Consider the following 22,550-nt stretch of genomic DNA (forward strand, 5'->3'; position numbering starts at 1 on the left):
CTACAAATGGGTCATCTTCAACACCCTAAAGTGGTAATTGTTTACTATCGCTTTCCATTATCTTAATCTTATAACGATACTGACTTAGACATTGGAGCATCGAAGGCCGGTACACCCTGTCTTCCCTCTTACCTTTGTTTGTTTTACAGATAAATGGGACCAAGAGCGATAGTGACAAGACATCCCGTGATTCTGGTAGACTAGACCATCCATCTATTCAACAGAAATAGGGTACAATAGACATTTTTCCACGGAAGGATTGCCACCTCAGCGACTTAACAGAGTTTTTGGATGGAGAGTAACATAAGGGACCTATTGGTCCAAAATTGAGAGTACAAGGATTACACATGTGAAATTAGAAGTGTTAATGTCTAAAAGTTCGGCGGTAGCTGAACCTTTGTTAACGCTGATCCGGTGGGCGGATCTATACTTGTGACGTTCTCAAAGCCTCCGCTACCTGTCAAGTAAAATACAAAGGGCGTCATAGGGAGACCGCGTTGGGCGGTCTTCAACTCTCCGATGCCTAAGTTAGTCAATGTATTTATGTTGACAAAGTAACAGTAGGTAAGTATTGAATGCGTAATTAATGAGGAGAGAGGAGAGGACATTTTATAGGTGAGGAAGAGGTTGATCTTCTCTTTGTTTTCGATGTGGGACTGATATGCCTCAGTTCCCAGTTTCAGAAGCTTCTGATGCCATCTTGGCGCGGCGCGTTGGCGGCGATCTGGAGGTGGTCCGACGTTGGGGCTGTAGCCCGCCTGGCGGTGTGTCTGCATGTCATTCATTTGGTTGGAATTAGTACCTTTGGCGGTAGAATGAGCGTAGCCCATTAGAGCTAATTATGCTTGCAAATGTACATGTATGTACAAGAAGGATAAGGACTGACATATGATTTGATTTTCAAAATGTGGTTATTAATTGATTTCCAATGAATTTTCTGAAATGTTGTTGTTAATTGATTTATGACTTTTCATTGATCTCACTTAATTATTATTGATTTGAGGAAGTGTATTAAGTTTACTAATCGCATTCGGTTACTTTTCATCTCTTGAGCTTGAAACTCGTTATGAGACTTTCTGAGTACAGTTAGGAATCGTACTTGTGCTTTTCTTTGCAAGATTTTGGGGAAACCTTACTGATTTTGGTTTTCGTATATTTTTCTTCACCATATTTGGGTTGTTATATTTTATTGCTAGCTAGCTTAGTGCTCCTCCTCACGATACTTCGTGGGTTGCAATTGAGTCTTTAAGAGCTCATCCTCACATACTTTGTGTTTATGGGTTGCAGTGTAGCCTAGAGCCTGAGAGGCTCTGACCCGAGCCTAGGAGGCTCTCTTTACTATATGGTAATATTTTCTTCCCCATGCTCTACTATTTACTTGACTAGCAAGGCTAGTCCGATTCTTCCTAATCAGCTGGGCTAGTCCTATTTTATGTGCCGTCATTTTCTTTGAATTGTGGGTTCTTCCTTCTCCTTATTTTACTTTTCTATTTGACCAGCAAGGCTGGTCCTGACTTACGAGTACTCGATTTTCTTTCACTACTTGACTAGCGGGGCTAGTCAGGTTTCACAAATTTATTATTCTTCGAAATATTTTCTTAAAGACTTGCAAGCATCATTGACTTTACGAATGTAAAAGTGGGAAAGTATTAAGTTATCATTTTTCATTTTATTTTTGATTATTTATTTTCGTCCACTCACGCTAATGTTTTTCAACTACTTTCCACTGGGCCATTCAGTTTCAAATGATCTGCAGATTAGCTGGTTCAGCATAGCAGGAGTTAAGACATAACATCAGTTACGGTTGTATTTTGACTTTAAGTTACTTATTTAACCTACATGTAATTTGACTTCTTTTTCCCTCTTTAGATTGCTTTGATAACCTGTGGGATAAACGTTTTAAAGTTTGGGAGTTATATCTGTGTATTTGGGAATTTGTTTATTATCAATTTCGGATTTTCAGTTGATTATTATTGTGTTGATGTGATTTGGGGAGCAGGCTGGCTCCAAAAGAATAAATGGTGGTTTTTGTTTAGAAATGTAAATTGTTTTTCTACAGGTTTTGAGTAGTCCATTTTTAGGGATGATTCTGCTGAATTTTTAGTTGGGTTATTCCTAAGATGGGCCCCACAGAACCACCTCAGATTTCAGAATGAAATTCGGAACGGATCCTGTCAGAATCACAAAATCAAAACAAGCAAACAAGTCATTTGTCGTCATTTACTACATTTCTACTTTGCTATACTAGGGGTGAGCGCGGGTCGGGTCGGACCGGTTTTGGGCCAAAACCGCATCCGACCCGTATTCTTCGGTGGGCTAAATATTAAGATCAGAAACTAAATGTTAATGGAGTGGGCCGAAAAATTCGGGTGACCCGAACTTTCAAGTAGGCCCGGTTCGGTTTCGGGTCGTCGGCTTCGTCGCTCATCGTTGTTGGAGAGTTGGGATCGTCGTTGCAGATCGAAGGTTGAAGAGTCGGGCTTGGCGTTGTGCAGATCGAAGGCATCGGCAGGCTGAGGATCGAGCTCGGCGTTGGTCGGCAGCGCGGCGTGGTGGTTGTTGGTCGGTGGCTGTGAGAGACAGAGAAAGTGTTGGTCGAGAGAGATGACTGATGAGAGGCCGAGAGAGATGAGAGAGAGAGAGAGAGAGAGATGAGAGAGAGAGAGAGAGATCGATCGAGAGAGAGAGATCGATCGAGAGAGAGAGAGAACGGGAATAGGTTAGGGTTTTCTTTATGATCAGGTAAGGTCGAGTTCACATGAAACCCAATCAGAAGCCAATCAGAAGTTGACACGTATTAAAAATAATAAAAATTAATATTTTATATAAATTCAGCCGGTTCGGTTTATTCCGGTCGGTTCAGAGTAAGAACCCGGTTCAGGCCCGGTTCTATCTGGTTCGGTCCGGTTTGATGCATTTTACTTAACTGTTTCTTCCGGTTCGATAACCGGAACCCATTTTCTGGGCCGGTTCGGCCGGTTTTCTGCTCCCGGTTCGGTTTCTGCCCACCCCTAGCTTAGACACTGCGCTTAGCATTTTATCAAAGTACAAAGATTAACTACCATCTAGCTGCTGCATGTATATTAAAGACTTGGCTCACTTCATTATAAAAATTAAATTGCCATGCATCAATTTTGACTATAGATATATACCACGTATCCATGCCTTTCCCTTATGCAATTATAGTGGCATCCAAGCATGCCTCTTATTCTTCCGGCAAGAGTAAGCTAAAATTTTTTGCGCTTTCAAACGCATGCGGTTGACTGTTTAAATGGTTTCGCTTAGCTTAACTGCCAATTTGACGTTCATAATACATATACAACATAATTAAATATCACTCATCATTAGCTACTACGTGGCTTTTACATTTTGCTTAATCAATACATATATTCAAAAAAAAAATTCTATTTTACCAAAGTATATATGCAAGCTACTAGTGTTAATTTTACAAACTCATATATTAATCATCTATTTGTTTCAAGTATACCCAACTATCCTCTCCAGTATTTTATTACTTGCAAAGATTACCTCAGTGACATATCGATACACTTCATTGAAACACCTCGGTAGCCAAAACATTAGAGCTCCATGCTTGGACAACTCCAACATAATTTGGTACTCGTATCAATTCCAACTCCAACCTACTCAAATCGGCATAAGATAAGTAATTATATCTTCTTCTTTTTTTCTTCTTTTTTACGCTCTTGAGCTTAGAGCTATTGCCATGCCTTTATATGCTTTTACTGCTTTTAAGCATTCCTACAATGTATCATACTTGATATTCATTGACATGGATCTATGATTTTCTACAAGCATGCCTACAACATGTAGTAGATCTAGCAAAACACTCACTATGCCTATATACTAGTGCCATGCTTTAGACACCTCTACCATCCTTAAGTGTAATACCCCGAAAAATCCAAATTAATTTCCGTGGATTTTTAGAAATGATTTCACGATAGTGGGAGCGAGTACGAGGCTTGGAGAAGTTATGGAATTAGTTCGAACGATTAATTTTCGAAAACGAACGTTATTTAGGAGGTCTCAAAAAAGTGACTTTTTATACATTGGGAATTTGGGAAAACTTCATTCATGAAAGTTGTAGAGCGCGTCGATACGAGTTCGTGGACATATGGAATGCGAAAATCGGAGTTCGTATGAGAAAGTTATAAGCGATTGAAAATCGGGAAAATTCTATAAATACAAAAAAAAGTTCCGGAAATTGCATTGGAGGACAGAAATTTCAGAAACCTATATTTTCTCCCCAATTCTCTCCCGAGCCCAGATTTGTTCCTCTCTCTTCCACCGGCCATATCTCCCTCCACAGACCTCCGATCGACTTGATTCCAAAAGTATTTTCATTCGCCTTGAAGTCAGTTAAAACTTCCTAGAAGACATCAAAGTGAGAAAAGAACCATGGAAGGTGCTAGGAGGCCGAGAAGCTGCACAGCTCGAGCTGGAATTCGCCCGATGCTGCTCTTCCTTCACCGGCCGATATCTCTCTCATCCAACCTCGAATCGAGTTGATTCCAAAAGGGATTTTGCTGGGCCTGAGCTATATTACAACTTTGTAGAAGACATCGAGGGGAAATAACCAACGTGGTAGCCGCTACAAGTCGAAGAACACGGTGCAGTCGAGCTGGAAATCACCTCCTTTCCCCACCGTCGTTCTCCCTCCTCCGGCCACCTTTTGCCGTGATTCTTGAGAGGATTCTGCACTTCTAAGGATGTAGATCATTTCCCCTAAGGTGGATTGCATCGATTTCATCTGTGGAGATCGAATTGGAACGAATTCAAAACTAGGGTTCTTCGGGTTTCAAACCTTATAAGGTAAAATTCTACTTTTTGGCTTATAATCTGACTTTGGTGTAGTTATGAAAGTTTCAATTCGAGTTAAGATGAAGAACTTTCGTGTTGGGAGTTTTGTCTAATTTTGACTTTGGATGGGTGGCGGTGCCGCCACTGTGATGGTGGTTTCCGGCGACCTCCGGCCACCCCAAGGACAGTTTCTGTCCATTTTTGTGTTCTACGTGTCGATACGATCGTTTGCATATATAATTCATAATTTTTGGATATCGTATGATTAAGTTATGAATTTTTAAGTTTCGATCGATTTCAATCGTTCGATTTGTGATCTGTGAAGATCAGACCGTCCGATGGACTTGTAGTTTTGTTATGTTGATCTTATGACTGTCCCAGTGGCTTTGTGTGGTCATGGGCGAAGATCCGACCGTTGGATCTTCGTATAATTGTGAAATAGTGATTCGGAAGGCGATTCGTGAGAATCTAACCGTCGGATTTTCGTATAATTTTGAGGAGATGTTTGTTAGAGTGATTCAAGAAGATCTGACCGTTGGATCTTCGTGATAATTTTGGAGGATGATCCTAAGGGCGATCCGTGAGGATCTGACCGTTGGATCATCATATAATTTTGATCTGACCGTTGGATCATCATTAAACTAGAATCCGACCGTTGGATTTCCGTATATATGTGGTTTATGAATGATTGCTAAGTTAAGATCGTATCTGACTAGGTGATTGACGGTTTAAGTTGGTGGACGATTGTGGATCGTATTCTGAGCTGTTGAGAAGACGCAGCGGGATTAGAGGTGAGTAAACCTCACGTGGTTCATATTACGAACCCAATATATTTAATTGCTTTATTTTGCAATCATATGAACTATTGTTGGTGTATTAGACATTCCTGTGTGAATGTCTGTATATATATTATTACGTGAAATAATATGTATTGTTGGAGTTGTGTTGAGTTTATTGTTGAGAAACAACAATATTGTGAGAGGTATTAAATTTATTGTTGAGAAACAATAAATTGTTGATTTGTTGAGATATATTGATCTGTGGAGATCAATAGGTCACGGGGGTGACCATGGCATCTATTAGTGAACCACGCCCTTGTACCGGGTAGGTGGAAACTAATAGCATTAAATCGTGAACCACGCCCTCGCGCCGGGTAGGTGGAAACGATCAGTTAGAGCTCTAGTCTGTCTGCCAAATGTTGAGTGACCTTATGAGGGTAACGGGGAGTGACTCATAAGTGTATAATATTTATATATATATATATTTATATATATATGAGAGTGAGAAAGTGAAGTGGTTTTGTGGTGATCATTGTAATTGTGATGTTTCTACATTTCTATACTTGAGTTAAAGGAAATGTATTTTATTAAATCAACAGTTCTTCTTGTTTACTCATACTGGCTGTAAAAAGCTTACCGGGTTTTGTGTTGTTGCAACTCCCGGTACACTATTCAAATTGTGTAGCGGGTAATCCTACAGGACAGGAGAACCAGGACGGTGATCGTGCGGTTAGAGCAATTGTTAGAGTTTTACAGCAATTGTACGTTGTGAGGTGTGTTGTGCTCATTTGAGCTTTACAATATTGCTTGTGAGAGTGAATTGTAATAATGAACTCGAAGTTTCGAGATTTGGATTTTGTAATTGTAATTATTCATGTTTCGGATTTGAATTTATTATTCAAAATTCGGGGCGTGACAGTTTGGTATCAGAGCGTAAGGTACATATTTGGTGATAATCAGTACTCCCCGAGTGATGGCCCGTCTGCAGCAGATCCCCATCATATACTCTTCGGTACTGGTATAATCATTGGGTATGTCTTAGGATGGGGTCTAGACAGCGTGTATGTCTGTAGGACGGTAGAGTTGTCTTCTAAGTTCGTATTAGAATAAATTTAGTTTCCGCCGGTTGTAATCTTCGAGGAATAGAGACCTCTAGATTTAACTCTGATGAGTCGGTGAGATTTGTTTTATGGAAGTGAGGTCCTTTTGGATGTTGAAGTGTTGGTTGAAGGCATGATGTTGACCTATGCACGTACCTAGTGTGGATACGAGTATGAATTGTTATAAATTTTGTCTTCTTAAGTTGGACGTACAGACGTTTGGATGGGATGTACGTATCAAGGATTAAATATCTTGTTTTGTAATGAGATGTCCTTGTGGAGTTTGTTAGTAGGGTTGAGGTTAGGAAAGAAATTATTGTGGTTACTTCTTCCTTGTGCTTGTAAGTTGTTAAGCAGGGTTTAAGGTGCGAGACAAGAATTTTATTTTGTGCTCGATGGTTAGAGATGAGAGACCATTGTTTTGGGTTGTCGTTGAGTACTATAATTCCTTCAGAATCAGGATTGTTGGTAGAATTGGAATTAGTAGTAGTTTTGATGATTCGGAATTTGAATTGAGTTCGCGAGACGTGTCTTATATACGTGGTTGATGTTGCTTGCATCATTTTGGAACGATACGTTACGATTCAAAAGGAAAACTGGATTTGAAATTTATTCATTTGAACACCATGGGTTGATGACCTGACCGTGACTTGTGAATATAGTTTTGTTCAAGTGAATGAAATTGAATTTTGTGGCCTTTGTGTGGTGAACTAGTTTTCTTAAGTTTTGGATCATAGTATGGAGATGGACTGCAGTGAATTTGAAGTTGTTGTGTGTTTTAAGTTTAAGTAGGCGGGACACTTAAAGTTTTGCAAGGGAGTTGATTTTGGTGTAATTAATTGGGAGAGTTAGAATCAGTTCTTATGAATGATGTTGGATGAGAGTGTGTGCCTTTGGTGATTGATTTTAGGTGATATAGTTAAACGCAATTTCGGATATTGATTTTAGTGACTTTGTTAGGTATCCATGGTGGTTCAAGTGAATTACTATGTGATATGGAGTTTGATTCGAATTCTGAATCGCTAAATGTTAGGGATTGAATTGTGGTGAGTTTTTGTTGAAGCAATTGATAGATGGAATTATCGAGATTCTATAAGAGTTGTAAGAGTAACTCTAAAGACGTGGGTTTTTCCTAGCTAACTCAGGATGTGTTTAGCTTTATAAATCCCTAATCCTATCGATGAAATTGTTGTGTTTGGTTTGACTCAGAGGATACTAGCTAGACCTCGATGCGACTTAATTGATTGTTGGATTCTTTTTGAGTGATTGTTTTTATTGCATCATTATGAAAGATGTGTGCAGTAGAGTTGTTTATGGTTTTGAAAATAGTATTGGGTGACCAAGGTTCGATCCTTGGTGTTGTCGTTGGTTAAACAAAAAGAAAGGAAAACATGCACACCATCTTATTGATTTTATATTACAAAAAAAAAAAAAAGGAAAACGAGGACTATGCTATGCTAAGCCTAGTCAGCAGCTCCGGATGGATTGAGGCTGAGCTCAAGAGAAACGTTAGAGCCACTGTTGTAACCGCCTGAGCCACCAGAATAGTAACCAAATACGCTACCTTCCTCGGATGTAGTCTTCGGGTTACCAAAGACGTCCTCGCCGTGCACGGGGAACAGAGGAAGAGTTTCAACCTCCTGGTGATCTCCTCCTCGTTGTTGCAGGGATGTTCGTCCTCCTGTTGTGCCAAAAGAGTTGTACTGGTATTAGTATTGAAGGGTGAGGAAGAATATGAAACAAAATTTAAATCAAGAAATCCTTCATTACCAGTAGAATAGGTGGAACCAAAGTTGAGATCAATGGATCTACCATCATCAGTAGAACTAGTGGACCCAAAATTGATGTCAATGGATCCACCAGCTGGCCCAAAATTGATGTCGATGGATCCACCAGCACCAGTAGAACCAGTGGACCCAAAATTGAGATCAATGGATCCACCAGTACCAAGAGAACTAGTTCCCATGGGCACTGGAGCAGCCTGATTACACCTATTCATCTGCTTCTCTCGAGCCCTGACGTTCTGGAACCAAAAGTAAATGTTCTTACCCTCAACATGTCCATACTGGTTCAGCTGGAGGCAGATCTCGTGAATGTGCTCTGTAGTTGGGCACTTAAATCCCTTGACGTAGTAAAGATCCTTGAGGATTCTTATTTGTTCTGGAGTAGGAATCCACCTGGTACGGCTTCGCCAGAAATCCATGTTGGCACTACTTCCAGCTGCTTGGGTGTTTCCTCCCTCCTCTGTTGGTTGCTGTTGTTGTGGTTCCATTTGTTGCGGGGTTTGGAGCTCCATTAGTTGCAGAGTTCGTGGCTCTTGGGTCATGGAGTGAGAGGATGTGAAAATCGAGGAATACATGGTTTAGTGTTTGAGGGAGATTTTGTTAGAAGGATTGGAGTTGTTGAACTGGTGATTGGAGATCTGAGATTCTCAGAGGAAAGATGAGATCGAATCTTCAAATGGAAGAAAAGATCTGAGAAAGAAGGATTGAAGATTTGGAGGAAAAGATTGAAGATCTGAAAGTTCAGAGGAAAGATGGGATTGAATCAACTAGATGGGAGAGAAGATCAGAAGAGAAGGATCGAAATTGATGAAGAAAGGATTTGAGAAGAGAAAGGCTGAAGAGTTGAGAGAGAAAGACTTGAGCTCGGAAGAAAATTTCTTTTCTTTTGGAGTGAACAGTTTTTCTCCAGAATGCACCTATTTATAGAACAAGGTGAGCAGATCTCCACCGTTGGATGAACGATCTCAGAATTTGAATCCACGCGTTGGATTAAAGTCGCCCCGAAACCCGGAAAAGCTGTTGGCGCGTGTTGAGCGTGTAAGGGGACAGGCCGAACCTCGAGACGCTGTGGCAGACAGCTTTAGCCGAAAGTGATTTGCTTTCCGTAAATCACGGAAGAGACGTGTCGTGGCACGTGGAGTGTACCGACAGTTTGTTGTTATTCTATCGCTTATGATAGAATAAATAAAAGAAGTTGCATGGATAGTAACGAGAGCAGCTGGTGCTCTAGTGGTTGAAGAGCAAGGCTCTTGTACAAGAGGTCAGAGGTTCGAACCTTGCCTCTCGTTTATTTTTATTATGTTCGCTTATGACATAATAAGTATAACATTTGTACACATTATATTAAGCACAGCTTGTGCTCCAGTGGTTGGGGACAAAGGTTTCGTGCAGCAGGTTAAGGTTTCGAACCTTGCCTCCCCCGTTATTTTATTTATGTCGCTTATGACATAATAAATTTAACACGTGAGCATATATTAATGAAGGCAGCTCTTGCTTCAGTGGTTGGGAGCAAAACCTTCGTGTTCGAGGGTCGGGAGTTCGAACCTTACCTCTTACAAATATTTTTGGATCTCGTATATGCTTGATATACGGACGTATATACGGTATGTACGGTATACATATGTATATACGGTCTGTACGGTATGCATACGTATATACAGTTGTACGTTATGCATACGTATATACGGTCTGTACGGTATGCATACGTATATACGGTATGTACAATTTCATACCGTAGCCGAGCTGGAAGTTGGTGGGCCGATTGGTAGGCCCAAATAGTAAGCCCAAATAGTGAGCCCAATTGTTCGGCCCGATTGGTAGGCCCAAATGGTAAGCCCAATTGTTCGGCCCGAATGGTAGGCCCAAATGTTAAACCCAATTTGGTTCGGGCCGGTTCGAAATGTGGATGGTCCGATTTCTTCGGCCCAATTGGCCAGCCCTAATGCTTAGCCCAAGGATTGAGCAAGCCCAAGTCATCGTCACTGGGTGACATATTTTATTGGCGTGCTTTTGGGGATGATTTGTTTTGAGTGATGCATCACTATTGTTGTGAAGAATGGTGCATGCTTGAGTTTTACTATAGAGATTTACCGTGATGCTAATTGAGTAGCGAAACACTTTGTGGGAGTGTTTACTGTGCTTGTATGCCAGTACAGAGTGATGATCTAAGTGAAGATCTATGTGATGATCTATGTGAGGATCTATGAGATGATCCATGTGACGATTTTGTGTATGTGATGTGGAGTGTTGTTGAGCAGTTGTTGTGTGAGTTTACGTTTGTGATGAAAGGATTTAGTGGCCATAGGAATGTATTTTTATACAAAGAGCTGAGGCTCTGTAGATTACTACAGATTTGGAAAAGATGGAGATTCTATGGTTAGGTCAACCTTAATCGAGAGGAATTGACTTACGCTCAAATTTCGGGAAGAAATTTCTTTAAGGAGGGTAGATTGTAATACCCCGAAAAATCCAAATTAATTTCCGTGGATTTTTAGAAATGATTTCACGATAGTGGGAGCGAGTACGAGGCTTGGAGAAGTTATGGAATTAGTTCGAACGATTAATTTTCGAAAACGAACGTTATTTAGGAGGTCTCAAAAAAGTGACTTTTTATACATTGGGAATTTGGGAAAACTTCATTCATGAAAGTTGTAGAGCGCGTCGATACGAGTTCGTGGACATATGGAATGCGAAAATCGGAGTTCGTATGAGAAAGTTATAAGCGATTGAAAATCGGGAAAATTCTATAAATACAAAAAAAAGTTCCGGAAATTGCATTGGAGGACAGAAATTTCAGAAACCTATATTTTCTCCCCAATTCTCTCCCGAGCCCAGATTTGTTCCTCTCTCTTCCACCGGCCATATCTCCCTCCACAGACCTCCGATCGACTTGATTCCAAAAGTATTTTCATTCGCCTTGAAGTCAGTTAAAACTTCCTAGAAGACATCAAAGTGAGAAAAGAACCATGGAAGGTGCTAGGAGGCCGAGAAGCTGCACAGCTCGAGCTGGAATTCGCCCGATGCTGCTCTTCCTTCACCGGCCGATATCTCTCTCATCCAACCTCAAATCGAGTTGATTCCAAAAGGGATTTTGCTGGGCCTGAGCTATATTACAACTTTGTAGAAGACATCGAGGGGAAATAACCAACGTGGTAGCCGCTACAAGTCGAAGAACACGGTGCAGTCGAGCTGGAAATCACCTCCTTTCCCCACCGTCGTTCTCCCTCCTCCGGCCACCTTTTGCCGTGATTCTTGAGAGGATTCTGCACTTCTGAGGATGTAGATCATTTCCTCTAAGGTGGATTGCATCGATTTCATCTGTGGAGATCGAATTGGAACGAATTCAAAACTAGGGTTCTTCGGGTTTCAAACCTTATAAGGTAAAATTCTACTTTTTGGCTTATAATCTGACTTTGGTGTAGTTATGAAAGTTTCAATTCGAGTTAAGATGAAGAACTTTCGTGTTGGGAGTTTTGTCTAATTTTGACTTTGGATGGGTGGCGGTGCCGCCACTGTGATGGTGGTTTCCGGCGACCTCCGGCCACCCCAAGGACAGTTTCTGTCCATTTTTGTGTTCTACGTGTCGATACGATCGTTTGCATATATAATTCATAATTTTTGGATATCGTATGATTAAGTTATGAATTTTTAAGTTTCGATCGATTTCGATCGTTCGATTTGTGATCTGTGAAGATCAGACCGTCCGATGGACTTGTAGTTTTGTTATGTTGATCTTATGACTGTCCCAGTGGCTTTGTGTGGTCATGGGCGAAGATCCGACCGTTGGATCTTCGTATAATTGTGAAATAGTGATTCGGAAGGCGATTCGTGAGAATCTAACCGTCGGATTTTCGTATAATTTTGAGGAGATGTTTGTTAGAGTGATTCAAGAAGATCTGACCGTTGGATCTTCGTGATAATTTTGGAGGATGATCCTAAGGGCGATCCGTGAGGATCTGACCGTTGGATCATCATATAATTTTGATCTGACCGTTGGATCATCATTAAACTAGAATCCGACCGTTGGATTTCCGTATATATGTGGTTTATGAATGATTGCTAAGTTAAGATCGTATCTGACTAGGTGATTGACGGTTTAAGTTGGTGGACGATTGTGGATCGTATTCTGAGCTGTTGAGAAGACGCAGCGGGATTAGAGGTGAGTAAACCTCACGTGGTTCATATTACGAACCCAATATATTTAATTGCTTTATTTTGCAATCATATGAACTATTGTTGGTGTATTAGACATTCCTGTGTGAATGTCTGTATATATATTATTACGTGAAATAATATGTATTGTTGGAGTTGTGTTGAGTTTATTGTTGAGAAACAACAATATTGTGAGAGGTATTAAATTTATTGTTGAGAAACAATAAATTGTTGATTTGTTGAGATATATTGATCTGTGGAGATCAATAGGTCACGGGGGTGACCATGGCATCTATTAGTGAACCACGCCCTTGTACCGGGTAGGTGGAAACTAATAGCATTAAATCGTGAACCACGCCCTCGCGCCGGGTAGGTGGAAACGATCAGTTAGAGCTCTAGTCTGTCTGCCAAATGTTGAGTGACCTTATGAGGGTAACGGGGAGTGACTCATAAGTGTATAATATTTATATATATATATATTTATATATATATGAGAGTGAGAAAGTGAAGTGGTTTTGTGGTGATCATTGTAATTGTGATGTTTCTACATTTCTATACTTGAGTTAAAGGAAATGTATTTTATTAAATCAACAGTTCTTCTTGTTTACTCATACTGGCTGTAAAAAGCTTACCGGGTTTTGTGTTGTTGCAACTCCCGGTACACTATTCAAATTGTGTAGCGGGTAATCCTACAGGACAGGAGAACCAGGACGGTGATCGTGCGGTTAGAGCAATTGTTAGAGTTTTACAGCAATTGTACGTTGTGAGGTGTGTTATGCTCATTTGAGCTTTACAATATTGCTTGTGAGAGTGAATTGTAATAATGAACTCGAAGTTTCGAGATTTGGATTTTGTAATTGTAATTATTCATGTTTCGGATTTGAATTTATTATTCAAAATTCGGGGCGTGACATTAAGCATGTCTACAAAAATGCAAAATGTTACTAGTACCTTCACTACAAGTACATGTTACACATGCCATGTCTAAATTGCAATTCAATAAAACACACAGATAAACCTAGTGAAATATGTCATGCCTAGAAGCTTGTGACGCTTATGACCTTAACTAAACTTGCTCGGATTACGGTTTGCTTGGGTTCCGACTCGTTTGGGTATCGAGTATGGTCATGACTTGCTTGGGCCAAGCCCTGCATGCTTGCACAACCCCTACCTGCTCAACTACACGCAACTTGCTCCAACACAACCCAACCCGCTCTAACATATCAAACATGTCGTGTATGCTATGCCTTAACGATGGTAGTGTTGTGAAATTTTAATTAAAACTCGCAAGCGCACGAATCGTCGTTAGTATAGTGTGCAAGTACGAGGTCGTTCCAACTACGGATTGATAATCAATTTAAATCATAACCTAATTAATCCAAACACATAAACAATCAAACTAAAGAAGATATGATTTTGAGGTTTTCGACTAAACAAATAATGTGAAAATTAAAGAAAGAAAGAAAGAAACAAATAATGATAAAACTTAGGGTTTTAGAATCAACCATTAACAATCATATTTATATTTCAATGCAATTAATAGATTCTTTTGTTTCTCTAGATGATAATTCCCGTATCTAAGTCCTTCTCAGGTACTCTAGACCATAGTTTTCCTTAAGTTTATGATGCTCTCCCTCTCGGGTAAAGATCTTATATCCTAACTATGCAGTTTATCCTTCTCAGGTATAAATTTAACTTGCAAGACTCATTACGCTTTGGAAAACAAGGGAATCAAGCAAACCATTAGTCTTTCTCAAGTAATAATGTAATTTACCACACTTAATCACAAGAAGCTAATCAAATTATATTGCATCTCTGCTTCAAATTTATCTTCCAATTACTATATGCAAAGCCCTAAGGTGATCAATCAAAGAACTTAAACATAAAGCATCAATTCAAATAGTGATTAAGCATTCATCATAAAGAAACTATAATAAATCCATCAATATAATATCAAAGTACATAAACAATCATGATAGAGCATCATCTTAACCCTAGAAAAAGGTTTAGCAAAAGATAACTAAATAAAACATAGGAAAGACATAAAAAGAATGGAAGGGAAAAGATGGGAAAGATGGATGAGTCATCTCCGCTCCTTAGGCGTCTACATTGTGCTCCCGAGACTCTCTTTCTCATGTAAATTCGTGCTCCCTTATATAGGGAAGATTTATGCTCATCTTTAGCTTCAAGTTTCCTTGTAAGACTTGGATTTGGATTTCTTTCTTCATTTGGAATGGGAAAACCTTGAAATATCTCTTGTAGAAGTAGGAATAAGTTCATCATTGAATCCTCATCTGAATTAACTTCCTTGAAACATTAGGATTGATGATCTTGTGCCACGGAACTTGAGTTCTCCACGAATGGTTGTAAATTCCCGAGCAGATTTCCTGTCCGACCTATCTTCACTCAAATAATCATAACTTGCTCTAGAAGAATCGAAATCGAGATCTGTAAAATTCTACAGAACGTAGACATCCGTAGCTTTCCAATGATATAAGGCTCATTGTCTGATTCGATCTGAGTAACTCCCAGTAATTCGAGAAAGTTGGATGTTCTGCACAGACAGATTCTGGGACCTGGGCGTCTTTTAATCCTAGTTAGCTCATTTTAACTTCTTTTCTTCTCTTTATGAGACAAACCTACAAAAACACTATAACAACATAAATGACTCGAAATAAGGAGGACTAAGCATAAATACTAAGATTAAGAGACATAGAAATATAGGATAATATGAGCACATCAAATACCCCCACACTTAGACTTTGCTTGTCCTCGAGCAAAACAACAAAAACTAAGAACACACAAACACAAAACAAAACAAACAAAAACACACTAAGCCTTTCAACATTAGTCTTAGAAATCTCAAACTTTCATGGCATCAAGATTAGCACAACAACCAAGAATCAATCCAACATTTATTCGAGAGTTAACAAAAACATATAACTTAACATATAAACATGTAGGACATGGGGGCAACATTGGTGATATTAATCTCAGCATGCTTCAAACAAGTTATGACTCAAATCCTCACCGGTTTACTCTCTTTCTTCTCTCAGATTCATTGGCTCATGCATAAGCATATATTCACTCAAGTTATATGTGAGAGAGATAATATATAAGACAAACAAATAGCTCACATATGATAGAAAGAAAAAGCTTTTTCTGAAAATATTTTTTTTCAAGTATGATCTCATGAAGGATACCAACTACTTGCACAAATGGACCCAAGCCATAGGTTCAACTCTTATAACTTATCTCCACAGATCAAAGGTTGCTCTTTTCAAGGATCAAAGAGGTCTTATAATTAAGGTTGTAATGGGGCCAAGGTTTAGGGTTTATAGAAACAAAGGGATAGAAAAATCACAAAGTATCCTAAAAACCTAGTAGAGCTCTTGTTGATGTAGAGAGACAATCTTGAAATTCCACCAAATAGAAACATCATAGACTCCTTCAAAGTCTTTATAAAAGGCCAAATGTCATCATTGTTGGGCTCATGCTTCATTCTAAACATCCTTTGAACACTTGTGAATTAGACAAAGACCAAACTTTTCTTGAATAGGCCTTCACTTCAAAGCAAACTCCAAATCCACAATGGGGGGACTAAAATCCATAAACACTTATCATATTTTTTCTTTTGCCGTCACATATAACTTTTTTCACTTTCTTTGTTTTTGTTTTTTTTTTTTCTTCTCACGGCATATATATACATATATATTTTTTTCTATGAACAAGTCTTACCCCCACACTTGAACTTCCTTTTCTTCTCCAACTTCATTCCTGACGCCAAAAACCTCTTGTATGTCTCAAAATTAGCTCTACTAAGTCTTTAGAACATGGGTAAGGATAAAACTATACTAAGGTTTATGGTTTAAGGATTATGAGGGTGATGAAAGAAAATGCATAATGTAGGCTAAAAGGGTTTAATCTAAGGGGGTGTACATCTTGTGCACACAAATAGGGACACATGGCTATTTGGCAATGGTGATAATTTCCTAAGGTGCCTTTATCCTTTCCAAGGTCCAAGCATATATTGATAAAAGTCTCAACAAGTATAAGAGTGAATTCTAGCATTCTATAGTCCATTAAACTTAATCTATGGCAAGTAATCAATCAAGATGAAAGAATAATGAGATCAACAAAATCATCGTCAAGAAAATAAGATGACATATATTTTTTCATTTAACACTCAACAAAGAAAAGGCATATGGGCTCAAATATCTCACATAGGTTATGTATGAATCAAAAACTTATCCTAACATGCTCTTTTCTGTACCATGTCAACAACCACATCCACTACACATACATATGACAATCATACATCCTTGTTAACCAAAAAATAAAGTCAAACATCATCTCAATTTTATGATCCTCTTAAGCCATGATTTCTGAAATATATACTCATCATAGTTGTTGAAAGGCCTAAGACTCAAGAAAACAAAAATAAAAAATAATGACTCACAAATAACAGAGAAAACACAATTTTTTAATTTTTCTTTTTTCATTTTTTTTTATAAACCCACAAAACTAACAACCTAATAGAAACAAAAATCAAAATCCCTTCCCCCACACTTAAATCTAACATTGTCCTCAATGTTGAAAGAATTAAAGCACGCAATGCACATAAAAGCATGGAAAAGAGACAAGTAAAAAAAAAAAACAAGAAAGTAAAGAGAAGAGTTTAGAGCTCCTTGGTATTTAATGAAGAATAGCACAAAGCCGATGTTGAAGTAAAAAAAAATTGCATAAGTCATCAGGAAAAATTTCCGCGCAGATTGAGCACTGTTCGGTATTTCTCAAATATCTCTTAGCTCACATCTCCAAACGAGGATCTGCTTGGTGCGTTGGAAACTAGACTCGTGTAGCTTTCCGGTGATATGTAATGAGCTCATTAAAACTTCCAGGAATATGTCCAGAATATACGTCAAAGGCAGGTACAGAACCTGAAAAGTGAAAAAGAAATTTAACGTTAGCAAATTCAAAACAGAAAATTATAGAAAATAGAGAAACAAAATAACAAACAAAAAGAAAACAAAATTGGTAATCAAATTAGAATTAAAATCAATTGTCAATCCCCGGCAACGGCGCCAAAAACTTGTTGTGAAATTTTAATTAAAACTCGCAAGCGCACGAATCGTCGTTAGTATAGTGTGCAAGTACGAGGTCGTTCCAACTGCGGATTGATAATCAATTTAGATCCTAACCTAATTAATCCAAACACATAAACAATCAAACTAAAGAAGATATGATTTTAAGGTTTTCGACTAAACAAATAATGTGAAAATTAAAGAAAGAAAGAAAGAAACAAATAATGATAAAACTTAGGGTTTTAGAATCAACCATTAACAATCATATTTATGTTTCAATGCAATTAATAGATTCTTTTGTTTCTCTAGATGATAATTCCCGTATCTAAGTCCTTCTCAGGTACTCTAGACCATAGTTTTCCTTAAGTTTATGATGCTCTCCCTCTCGGGTAAAGATCTTATATCCTAACTATGCAGTTTATCCTTCTCAGGTATAAATTTAACATGCAAGACTCATTACGCTTTAGAAAACAAGGGAATCAAGCAAACCATTAGTCTTTCTCAAGTAATAATGTAATTTACCACACTTAATCACAAGAAGCTAATCAAATTATATTGCATCTCTGCTTCAAATTTATCTTCCAATTACTATATGCAAAGCCCTAAGGTGATCAATCAAAGAACTTAAACATAAAGCATCAATTCAAATAGTGATTAAGCATTCATCATAAAGAAACTATAATAAATCCATCAATATAATATCAAAGTACATAAACAATCATGATAGAGCATCATCTTAACCCTAGAAAAAGGTTTAGCAAAAGATAACTAAATAAAACATAGGAAAGACATAAAAAGAATGGAAGGGAAAAGATGGGAAAGATGGATGAGTCGTCTCCGCTCCTTAGGCGTCTACATTGTGCTCCCGAGACTCTCTTTCTCATGTAAATTCGTGCTCCCTTATATAGGGAAGATTTATGCTCATCTTTAGCTTCAAGTTTCCTTGTAAGACTTGGATTTGGATTTCTTTCTTCATTTGGAATGGGAAAACCTTGAAATATCTCTTGTAGAAGTAGGAATAAGTTCATCATTGAATCCTCATCTGAATTAACTTCCTTGAAACATTAGGATTGATGATCTTGTGCCACGGAACTTGAGTTCTCCACGAATGGTTGTAAATTCCCGAGCAGATTTCCTGTCCGACCTATCTTCACTCAAATAATCATAACTTGCTCTAGAAGAATCGAAATCGAGATCCGTAAAATTCTACAGAAAGTAGACATCCGTAGCTTTCCAATGATATAAGGCTCATTGTCTGATTCGATCTGAGTAACTCCCAGTAATTCGAGGAAGTTGGATGTTCTGCACAGACAGATTCTGGGACCTGGGCGTCTTTTAATCCTAGTTAGCTCATTTTAACTTCTTTTCTTCTCTTTATGAGACAAACCTACAAAAACACTATAACAACATAAATGACTCGAAATAAGGAGGACTAAGCATAAATACTAAGATTAAGAGACATAGAAATATAGGATAATATCATGCCTAGAAACTTGTGACGCTTATGACCTTAACTAAACTTGCTCGGATTACGGTTTGCTTGGGTTCCGACTCGTTTGGGTATCGAGTATGGTCATGACTTGCTTGGGCCAAGCCCTGCATGCTCGCACAACCCCTACCTGCTCAACTACACGCAACTTGCTCCAACACAACCCAACCCGCTCTAACATATCAAACATGTCGTGTATGCTATGCCTTAACGATGGTAGTCTCCACGAGACTCTGCAGTCAAACTACTCCTTCGAGAAAGATTAAGGGACCGGTTAATGCAGCACACGGTAGCCACTGATCCGACAGTTAGCCCCTGAGACTTGGGTCCAAAAGATTAGGCTTCGCCACCTAACACCCAATACCCATGCGCAGACTCCACTCATCAAACAATTTACTGACCATACGGAGGTCTATAGCTAAGGAATGGGGGACTTCTTGGAGGGTATATTGGGGGCCCACCCGAAAGGGAAAAAGCATTCACTCAAACACATAACCTAAGTTGTCGACACACTTGCACTAATTATGCTCAATATAAGGCACAAAATCATGCTTTGGTATCAACTCCCCAAGAAAACCCTCATTGACTAGGGACTTTGGGGAATCGTGCATACAGCCCAGCATAATTAGCAACAGTTACTTTCATGCCTTATGGTATCGTCGAGCTACTCGTTCATGCCTCATGGTATGCTTAAGCTCATGCTCTTACCTTCCTGACACCCTTTAGCTTAACGGTCTTGCCTTCTCAGAACCCCCTAGCTTAACGCTCTTGCCTCCTCGGCACCCCCGAGCTTAACACTCTTGCATTCCTGGACACCCTTGAGCTTGACGCTCTTACCTTTCCGGAACCCCCGAGCTTGACGTTCACGCCTCACCGGCACTCGAAGTGTTATGCTCATGCCTTCCCAGCATTCTCGAGCTTTACACTTATGTCTTCTTGACTTAACTCGCATTTGTGGAACATTGGTTCCTTCTACCATTGTTGATTCCAACATTCTTTTTGTGTTTTATCAATACGATAAAACATCAAAACTAACATAGTGCTATTGCCTTCCAGGCAGCTCTGTCTATCCTCCTGACGGCTATGTCCACCTCTCTGGTGGCGGAATTTCATCACATTCTCTTCTTCTTTTCTAATATCTTCTTGTCTTCTCTCTCAGATCTATCCTCATTCTAGCTTTTCGAAAGCCTCTTAATCAAGCTTTGCATGCCTCATTGGAGTTCTTCATCTCCATTACTAGATTGACGACTTTGGTTGTTTTCCTGACGTGAAATCTCGCTACCACAATCTGAAGCATTTCGATGCTTTTGACAAAATGGAGGTGTATAGAGCATTCTCTCCGGAGAAATCACTGACATCTTCGTCTGGTTCCTTGTTGGCTTCAGACAGCTCTATAGTCGTTTGCTTTGCGGTGGCGGTTTCCTTTGTTGATCGATGTTTGATGTTCGAATTTTGGATTCGGTTGTGCCTGGAATGGATGATTTCGAGGCTTCTAGGGTTAGGTATTTCAAATTTGGTCGGCTTTGGCCATCGTAAAAAAACATTTCTAGCTGACATGGCGGCAAGTGTGGCGGCTGCTGTCTTCCCCAGCTTGCCTTAGATGTAGGGTTTATTATGATTTGGGTCTTGTTTTGGGCTTCTTTTTCTAGTTTGTATTGTTTTGGGCTTGTATTAATTTCCATCTTTTTTAGTGTTTAATGGCATTTTCATTATTGTCCAAAAAAGAATATGGAGCACAAAAATACAAAACTCCATGACACAAATAAAATTAAGGGTTTTTATCATAGGTAGGGTCTGTACTTTCATGAACCGAACAAAATAATACCTGAACTTTAAAAATAGGGTCCTTGACCCAAAACACCAAAATCAGCTAAAATTGTCCCACTTACCCCAACAACAAATTTTTATTCCCACTAACCCAATTTAAAGTAAAATGATAATTTTGGCCTTAGCCTAATGAATAAATTACACTTTATGACACTCTCATCTCTCTCTCTCTCTCTCTCTCTCTCTCTCTCTCTCTCTCTCTCTCTCTCTCTCTCTCTCTCTCTCTCTCTCTCTCTCTCTCTCTCTCTCTCTCTCTCCTGCCCGTACCCTCTCTGATCTCTTTCCGGCGAGGAACATTTCGCCGTTGAGCACGTCACCCTCACCGTTCCAGTCACCAACAACCGGTGATCGCGGAAGCTCTAGGCAGGCGATTGCGGGATCTGTGAGCAGAAACCGATGAAGTTTCCAGCATCGGAGTCAAAGGAAAAGGCGCCGGCGACCGTACATAATGGAAGATCGTGGAGAGATCTATAACAAGACTGTGAGCACTTTGGTTTATTCAAATATCAAATAACTCTGTCTCTGTTTCTTTCGATTCTGGTGGGAGCCACGACGCGCGTCGATGGAGATTGCAGAGAAAAAGTGAAAGATAGGTTTGGTTGGTGAAGCTTCTCGAAAATCGAGATTGGCGTCTGGACTGAAGTTGCCCCACCAGAGGATTAGAGGGTTCGAGTTCGACTGCAAATCAGTTTCTGGGTGCCTAAATCAGTTTCTGTTTTTTTTTTTTTTTTTGTAAAATAGAAAGAAAGAAAAAGAAAAAAAAGGTTTTATTGGGGGCCAATAGATGTCTATTGGGGGGCAATAGACGTTTTAAATTGATGTAATCTCTCGTTTTTTCCTTTAATCAAAGTTTTATTTGTGTAATTTTAGGAAGATTAATTCTCATTTCGGTAATCGAAACGTCTATTGCCTTTCTATTGGGGGGCAATATTAATAGACGTCTATTAGGGGGCAATAGAGGTTTTTAGAAAAATCTGGTGGGAGGCGACCGTGACCGGATTCCGGCAATCGGTGACAGGAATCCGGCGACCGGTGATCTGCTCCGGCGAAGTCTCTTATGGTTTCTCTCTCTTCCATTTTCTCTCTCTCTCTCTCTCTAAGTAACGAAGGGGTGAGAGTAAAATGGTATTAAAAATAAATAAATAAATAAATAAACCTTAATGGGGTATTAGAGAAAACTTCCTTAGAGTGTTTTGGGTAAGAGGGAATTAAAAAAACTTAATGGGATAAAGTGGGAAAAAATCCCTAGAAATAGGGTAAATTGACAAAAACCCTTAAAAATAATCAATTAGGTATCTAAACTTTGAAAACAACATCAATTAGATACTTTTGTTAAAATTAAGGACATATTAGACATTTCACCAATTTTCTAAATTCAAATGATTTTTATGCCCTCGAATATAATTTCTGGTTATTTTATTTTTAATATATATATATATATATATATTGCGAAGATGGAGCAATTTCTGGTAACGAATGGCAAATTGGGTGTCCATAGCAAGCAATGATCATAAAGG

This window comes from Rosa rugosa, chromosome 6 (genome assembly GCF_958449725.1).
Source record: "Rosa rugosa chromosome 6, drRosRugo1.1, whole genome shotgun sequence".
Lineage (NCBI taxonomy): Eukaryota > Viridiplantae > Streptophyta > Magnoliopsida > Rosales > Rosaceae > Rosa > Rosa rugosa.